Genomic DNA, 8,831 nt, shown 5'->3' with positions numbered 1-8,831 from the left:
TCGGCAACCAAGTCCTAGGCAAAGGTAGGAGCACCGCCCGGCCATACGGCTTGGGGTTCGGTGACCATCTTCATCCCAAATGCCGCTAGGGCGTCCACCACTTTATTACAATCTCTAGGAGCGAAAACTACCAAGAAAAAAGAGAATCTCTAAAAAGACATGTACTTCGTCCGTCCCATAATATAAGAATGTTTTTGACACTACACCAGTGTCAAAAACGTTCTTATATTATGAGACGGAGACGTTTTTGACACTACACTAATGTCAAAAACGTTCTTATATTATGGGACGGAGGAAGTATTTAGGAACAGAAGGAGTAGGTTAGAACATGGAAGCTAAGAAATTTGTTGTGTTTTGGATTAATTTTTTCTATTGTTTGAGCAATAGAATTCATTTTTTACTTCCACACAAGTTGCACTAAAATTGTACAAACATAGAAGAAGCATATTCTGTTTAGCGCAAATATATGTACACGTGCCTGTCATGGGCCAGATGATAATAATAACAAAATATATAATAATTTCCTCAAAAAAAATATAATTTGTTTCACTCCAAATTATTAGTCTCGCTCGTATTTCTTTTTGGTTTCGCTCCATTTTTTTCCTTTCTCTCCGTTCTCTCCCGCCAATAGCGACTAATCTGCCAAAGAAAAATTTAAGTACGCGTGCTTCATTACCATGGCCCCACATCTCATAGGCATCCAGGACGGAGACTAACATCGGTCAAACAGATTGCGATGAGGTAACTGCGCAAATAAAATCGGAAACCTCCCCCCATATCAGTGCACGGTTCCCTTCCTCGTCTCGCGCAGGATCCATCGCACGTCCGGAGGCCGGTGGCGGAGGCATCACCACAAGCTGAGCAAGGTTAGTTGCCGACCTACTCCCTCACAACTATCCTCTCTTGCTCCCTATTCCACCGATCTGTGCTCTTAATCAATTCACGTCTCTCTTGCAAGGCAAATCCGGCTGGTAGATTGTTCAGATCCGGCTGGTACGTGTTGGTAACAATCCTGCGTGTTCATCTAGTAAGTGCCCGACTCCCTATCCCTCATTGCTACAATTCATGGTGTTCATCTAGTAAGTGCCCTGGTACGTGGTGGTAGATTGTCCAGATTCGGCTGGTACGTGGTGGTAACAATCCTGCGTGTTCATCTAGTAAGTGCCCTACTCCCTATCCCTCATTGCTGCAATTCATGCCCTCCGTATTGGTTCTCAGCTTTTTTTTCTTCACCCACCAGATCAGATCACGGTTCTAGTTTAATCTGAAGTTGATTCATTGTTCAGTTTACTCATTGCAAAAGTTTTCACTGTCAGTCGACTGAAAACCTTTTCAATCAGAATTTCTGGCCACTTGGTGCCTGACCATTTGTCCCTGTTTGTACTTGTCATCAGTATGTCGATGTCAATTTTATCTACCGGCCCCGCTAGTGTTTCTCCATTGAGTTGCTTCACAGTCTAATGATAGAAAAAGAAGAAACATGAAACACTTATCAGATTATATCAATGCCATTGTAAATTGAGACCACCACCAATTACTCTGGCCAAATAACGATGAATCATAGTAAAAGCACGCTGTAAATATGAATCAAAATGTCACTATTATTAGTACTTTAGTATCAGAATGGGAGCAGCAAAACACACTTGGATGCTCTGGTTCAAATTTACTATAACTATGCAGTAGAATTACAGTCCTTGTTACACAATAAATCATACAGTAGATGCACTGTGGACAAAACAACATTAGTTTAAGGAGCAACAGAACAACTATGAGCCTAATGGTTCAAAACGTATTACACTTTGCAGCACAATTACATATCTTTGTACACTAACAAATTATACAGAAGATGCATTTACTAAAAAAACTGGGTGCAGCAAACAAGCTCCCATGCTAGGGTTCACAATTACTAAAAACTTTGTGGTAGAATACACTGCACACATACCAAATAAAGTACTTTAGTACCTACTGGGAGCAGCAAACAAAATTCAGCAAAAAACACTAGGAAAAAAACCATTTAGGACTAAAGTTGAGAATTACTATAGCTTTGTAGTAGAGTTGCATTCTTGTGACACTGTGAATAATAAACAAAATGCACGGTAAGAATAACAAAATTTACTAAATTGTTGCTTGGGAATTATAGTTTTTTAGACTGTGTTATATATTTTTTAGTTTCTGAGACAACCTACATTGTACTTTACACAATTTATTTAAACTTTTGGTCATTGTCATGTTGCAGCAGATGTGTCTGAGACAAGAATTAACGTTGTTGAATCCAATGAGGACTATATGGCAGAAGAACCAATCGAACATCATAATTATGCTGAAAAAGATGTCGAGTCATCTGATGTCTAAGAAATAACTACTAATGATAAAGAAGGCTTCACAGATTGTGATGATACTGATGCAGATTAAAATGAAGATGGTAAGTTTGCTCATTCCTGTTGATTGCAATATATGATTATTCATCATAGTAACATATAATTCATGGTTCATAATGGTGTGGCAGTGCACGGCAACTAGAAAAAGGTTCTGCTGCACACAAGGTATATCCATAGTCTGATATACGAAATTACGATCAAACTATAGTGCTCACATATTTATGTGTGTTTACGTGTTGCTTTGTGAAGTTGTCCAGAACCAAGAAACTTTTGATCAGAATTTCAGTACATGGCAAGAGAAAATAAATGTTGCTGCACACAAGGTATATTTCCATTACCATATACAATATGTTCAAAATATATCGCTCCGATGTTTATGTATCTACTGGTCGTGTTACTATTAGAATGTTGTTCAGAACAAAGATACTTTGCTTGAAAATGTCAGTGTACGTGTGGGAGAAAAAACTTCTGCTGCGAACAAGCTAGTATCTTTTCGTAATCAGATACAAATTTTGCTCAAACTATAGTGCTAGCTTGTTTATTTGTTTATTACCTCTTCTTTGCTATAAGAGTGTTGTCCAGACCAAAACAAAACAAAAAAGCTGCTAATGCAGCCAGTAAGAGAGCTCAAAGTGGTTCGCTGAGTTGGTTGGGTGCTAGTGAACTACTTGTAAGACTGCTCAAATTCATTTCATATGTTCCCCTATTTTGTTTGTCTTGTCATGGGTGATGAGGATGATTCTGCCAATGGTAACTTTGATTTTCTCTAACATGCAGGAACTAAAGTATTCTTGAACAGCCTGAAAAATCATAACTGGGACGTAGCTCTTGGTACAATTGTAAGTTGTGATCCTAAATTTAAACTTGATGGTGCTGAAATTAGAAATGGATTCTGCGTAGTGCATGTCGATATGGCACTTGTCAAAACTAAAAATTGGGTACGTAGTTGAAAAAACCGCAACACTCTCGGTAATGCATAAAAAGCTAATATCTTGCCTCTATTACTACTTGCATCATGGCAATCTTTGTGTATTAACAACTCATTTTGTTATATTTTTTGTAGATTCAAAAGAAAATGGATGACTATATGGTGTGTGGAAAGTGTACTGCAATGATGATGTTCATGTTCAGATTCATGATGATGATGGATGCTTTCAGTTTTAGTTAAGTTGTAGGGATGGCGCCTATTGGATGTTGTTCCTTGTTGATTTTTAGTTAAGTTGTAGGGAAGTTGATTGATGCTTTCAATGTAAGTTTTGTTGTCAAGAAAATAGTCAGATTATGCATCACATTTGGATGATGTTCCTCCTGTAATATCCACTATTGTAATCCAACAGTTCTATCTAATATATGATTTCTTCCTCTACGAGTATATTATCTTGTTTTCCTTCATTTCAAATATATAATTATTACCATTATGTGGAGCATTAATTTAATTGCTAGTAATATATAACAATAATAATATGCACATTATATATGAACCAACACTTTAAGCGTTGGAAATTCTTTGTTGCCAAGCAATGGGATTTTGATTTCTGTACATTAAGCACAAACATATAATAGTGTCGTAAAAGTCCATTTTATCTGTTGTAGTCTTGCAACGGTCCCTTTTACCAACGCCAATATAAGCGTTGCATTATGCGCTAGCAACACTGGATAAGGCAACGCATCCCAAACCGTTGGTAAAGACACCAACAACGCATATATGCAGTTTTAGATACGGAAAAAGGTGTTGCTGTAGGGGGGGGGGGTCCTGTTGTAGTGACTGATGGGTTGTGAAGATACGAAGACCGAAGACTGCACCCATGTCTGGATGGGACTCTCCTTGGCGTGGAAGGCAAGCTTGAGTATTCTATAGTCTCACCTAAATAGCTTGGCGTAATCATGGTCATAGCTGTTTCCTGTGTGAAATTGTTATCCGCTCACAATTCCACACAACATACGAGCCGGAAGCATAAAGTGTAAAGCCTGGGGTGCTAGACTTTTAGGGTTTAGCCATTACGATCTCGTGGTAGATCAACTCTTGTAATATTGATATTCATCAAGATCAATCAAGTAGGAAGTAGGGTATTACCTCCATAGAGAGGGCCCGAACCTGGATAATCATCGTGTCCCCTTTCTCCTGTTACCATCGACCCTAGATGCACAGTTCGAGACCCCCTAGCCAAGATCCGCCGGTTTTGACACCGACATTGATGCTTTCATTGAGAGTTTCCCTATGAGGTCACCAAAAGGTTTGATGGCCCCTTCAATCGTCAATAATGACGCTGTCCAAGGAGAAACTTTCCTCCCCAGACAAATCTTCATGTTCGGCGGCTTCGCACTGCGGGCCAACTCGTTTGGCCATATGGAGCAGATCCAAATCTACGCCCCTGGCCATCAGGTCAGATTTAGAAGCTTGAACTATGTTGTGGACATCCGTGGAGACTTGATCTTCGCCGGATTCAAGACTACAGTAGCCGCTCTTGGTCACCCTGATGATCATGACCTAAATCCGTCATCAGGCCGCATCCAGGAGATTGCTCCTGTAGCCGCTCTGGCATTATATCCGGAGCAGACTGCGCCATCCAAGGACAGGAGGATCAACCCCACCATGGAGGCCACAGATTCCACAGCGTTGGTGCCGCACATAGACTTAACCTCTCACGACGTCTTTGTCACTTGAACTCCAGACTCGTCTCCGGCCGTAAGTTTCGAACCACGTGAGCCTGCGGACGCCAAACTTGACCATTTATCGATCTTCGAATTCAGCGCCGCAGACGTCTTCCGGCACTCGCCTTTGGGTGATGTGCTAAACTCATTAAAGAAACTGTCCTTGGCGGAGGACTCATAGCCGAACTGTATCCGTTTCGAACTAGCAGCTGACAGTGGAGAATTTTGCTTCCTACCCGCCACCCACTTCATGGACACGGTCGAGGATTTGACCAAAGCACTTGATTATGACTCCGAGGACATCGACGGTATGGACGAAGATGCCGGAGAAGAAGAGGTCCAGGACCCGCCGTTCACCGGACGCTGGACGTCCACTTCCTCATATGATGTACATGGTGGATGCACAAAAGGAGAACAGCGGCGATGACAAGGAAGATCCAGCTGAGGATAAACCTTCCGAAATACAGTCCAAGCGCCGGCGTCAGCGGTGCCGCTCTAAGTCACGCCGTAGTAAAGACAACAACACCGACACAGGAGAAGATAACACCCCAGAAGGTGCCAAAGACAAAAAGGACCCCATTGATACAGCTAATGAACAAGGTGAACGGGAAGATGAGCAGGCTAGCCATGGTAAACAGGCCACACACAAAGATTCGGAGGATGATAATTACCTTCCGCTCTCCGAGGAAGAGGTGAGCCTCGGCACCGAGGATTTCATTGTGCCTGAGGAACCTCTTGAGTAGGAGAGCTTCTAGCGCCAGCTAATAGCCATTGCAAGGAGCCTGAAAAAGAAGCAGCAGCAGCTTCAAGCTAACCAAGATCTGCTCAACGATAAATGGCCTGATGTCCTAGCGGCCGAAGAATACGGCCTGAAGCGCCCAACCAAAAGCTACCCAAAGCGCAAATTGCTACCTCAGTTTGACGAGGAGGCGCCAGAATACATACCACCATCGTACAATGCGGCTGACTGACCACCACATGGTCGGGACAAAACAACAACTCACGAATAACACCAGCTCGCCCCGCCTCATTGCACAGGTAGAGGTAAATTAGCCCGTGGCCATACATGTGACCTCCTGCAAAACCTGAACAATAAAGCAGGACACACCAGATCAATCTAAGGATCGCGAGGACGCACCTCGACAAGCAACGATGCCCACGTATTTGGACGTGACAAACCTAATCATGCGAGGGATGAAAACCGCCGACAGACTCCATCAGAGCTACGTCGCGATACGGCCCAATATAGAGGCGCCGCACACCCTCATTGCTTCACTGATGAGGTCCTGGATCATGAATTCCCAAAAGGGTTCAAACCCATGAATATCGAATCATACGATGGAACCACAGACCCCGCGGTGTGGATCAAAGACTTCATTCTTCACATTCATATGGCCCGCGGCGATGAGATCCACTCCATAAAATACCTCCCTTTAGAACTCAAGGGGCCAGCTCGGCATTGGCTAAATAGTTTGCCTGAAATTTCTATTGGCAGCTGGGAGGACTTGGAAGCCGCCTTCCTGGATAACTTCCAAGGTACATATGTTCGACCTCCGCACGCTGATGACTTAAGACATATAGTGCAATAGCCCGGCGAGTCTGCCAGGAAATTCTGGACTAGGTTCTTTACTAAAAAGAATCAAATCATCGATTGTCCGGATGCCGAAGCCCTAGAAGCCTTCAAGCACAACATCCACAACGAATGGCTCGCTCGCCACCTCGGCCAAGAAAAGCCAAAATCCATGGAGGCCCTCACGACACTCATGACCCGCTTTTGTGCGAGCGAGGACAGTTGGTTGGCCCATAGCAAAAACAATGCAAGCAACGCCGGCACCCCTGAAGTTAAAAATAACAAAGACAAGTCTCGACGCAACAGATACAAGCGTCGAAACAACAGTGACAACACCAAGGATACGGCGGTCAATGCCGGATTCAGTGGCTGTAAGTCCATCAGTGGAAGAAGCCGTTCCAAAAGAACAATTCAGGCCCATCCATCTTGGACCGCATACTTGATCGTCCATTCCAGATTCATGGCACCTCGGACAACCCAGCCAATCATAAAAATAGAGATTGCTGGGTTTTTAAATAGGCCGCCAAACTAAACGCCGAGAACAGGGAAAAGGGATCGCAAAGCGAGGACAATGACGAAGAGCCCCAACAACCGAACACTGGGGGACAAAATAAGTTTCCCCCTCATTTCAAAATGGTGAACATGATATATGATACCCACATCCCCAATAGGGAGCGCAAGCGTGCTCTCGGTGACGTCTACACGATAGAGCCAGTCGCCCAAAAATTTAATCCACGGTCATCATGCCCGATCACTTTTGATCGCCGGGATCATCCGACCAGTATCCGTCACGGTGGCTCAGCCACACTGGTCCTAGACCCAATAATTGATGGGTTCCACTTGACTCGCGGCCTTAAGGATGGAAGTAGCAGCCTTAATCTGCTCTATCCGGATACAGCGCGAAAGATGGGCATTAACCCATCAAGGATCAAGCCTACAAAGACTACCTTTAAAGGAGTCATACCAGGCATAGAGGCCCATTGTACAGGCTCAACTACATTGGAGGTTGTCTTCGGATCTCCGGACAACTTCCGAAGCGAGGAGTTAATCTTCGATGTCGTCCCCTTCCGCAGCGGCTATCATGCACTACTCAGACGAACTGCGTTTGCTCGATTCAACGCAGTACCACACTATGCTTATCTTTAGCTCAAGATGCTCGGTCCACGTGGCATCATAATGGTCAATGGAAATACGGAACGCTCCCTCCGTACAAAAGAGCACATAGCTGCCTTAGCAGCAGAAGTACAGAGCGGCCTTCTCAAGCAGAACCTTAATTCGGCTGTCGACCCCACGGACACCGTTAAGAGGGTCCAAACTACTCTGCAGCAGGAGAGCTCGGCTCGTCAGGAGCTCGACTAGCAATCCGGCCTCCATCTCAGTCCTGATCAAGTGGTGGCATTCGTGCCGCGCGTACATAACTACACACTCAAAATCCCATGGGTGTCAACGGAGGCATGGCTAGCTTATGATCCATAGTATGGCTCAACCGACATCGGATACACACATACTTTCACTTTTACTTGTCTCCTTTTCATGTCTCAATCCCACATGCCCCATCGGGTGGTCTGGTCATCGGTCCTCTTGAAGGATAAAACAAACCAAGACGGCGAGAAACGCAGTATGGGGGACTTTTTAGGTGATTTCGTTAATGATAACTCTACCTGTTTTTCAGGACCCACATGCAGCTCTCCCTTGGTTTCGGCATGTTAAATAGCATGTTTCTTATCACACTTCCTGTATCAATGCGCTTTGACGTGCTAATTAAACTACAATGAGAACAGTGTGCGTCTGGAGCTTTAGGACCCCAGCCTTTTACCTTTGCACCTTTCTTGTTTTCTTTCTGTTTTTTTCTCGCAGCTCCCCTGTGGATAATGATACATCTCCAATGTATCTATAATTTTTGATTGTTCCATGCTATATTATATTCTATTTTGGATGTTTAATGGGCTTTATTATACAATTTTATATTATTTTTGGGACTAACCTATTAACCGGAGGCCCAGCCTAAATTGATGTTTTTTGCCTATTTCAGTGTTTCACAGAAAAGGAATATCAAACGGAGTCCAAACAGAATGAAACTTTCGGGAACGTGATTTTTGGAACAAACGTGATCCATAGGACTTGGAGTGGACGTCAAGAAACGAACGAGGAGGCCACGAGGCAGGGGGCTCGCCTACCCCCCTGGCTGCGCCCTCCACCCTCGTGGGCCCCTCGTAGTTCCACCGACCTAC

General features: G+C 43.9%; 1 long non-coding RNA gene across 3 annotated transcripts; it reads left to right on the top strand.

Annotated features, from left to right (window-relative positions):
- The first annotated feature begins 705 nt into the window (after positions 1-705).
- On the top strand, positions 706-3,744 carry LOC125514868. 3 transcript variants are annotated; one of them, XR_007286644.1, is made up of 8 exons: positions 708-866; positions 959-1,027; positions 1,106-1,157; positions 2,237-2,422; positions 2,507-2,543; positions 2,628-2,701; positions 3,156-3,217; positions 3,442-3,744. It is a non-coding gene; the product is annotated as an uncharacterized LOC125514868 (long non-coding RNA). The 3 variants fall into 3 exon arrangements; XR_007286645.1 differs by having other exon boundaries at positions 706-866; positions 2,240-2,422; positions 2,628-3,744; XR_007286643.1 differs by having other exon boundaries at positions 2,628-3,744.
- The last annotated feature ends 5,087 nt before the right edge of the window (positions 3,745-8,831 follow it).

The sequence above is a fragment of the Triticum urartu genome, chromosome 6 (genome assembly GCF_003073215.2).
Source record: "Triticum urartu cultivar G1812 chromosome 6, Tu2.1, whole genome shotgun sequence".
In the NCBI taxonomy this organism is placed as follows: Eukaryota; Viridiplantae; Streptophyta; class Magnoliopsida; order Poales; family Poaceae; genus Triticum; species Triticum urartu.
This window is presented reverse-complemented; position numbering and strand designations above follow the sequence as displayed.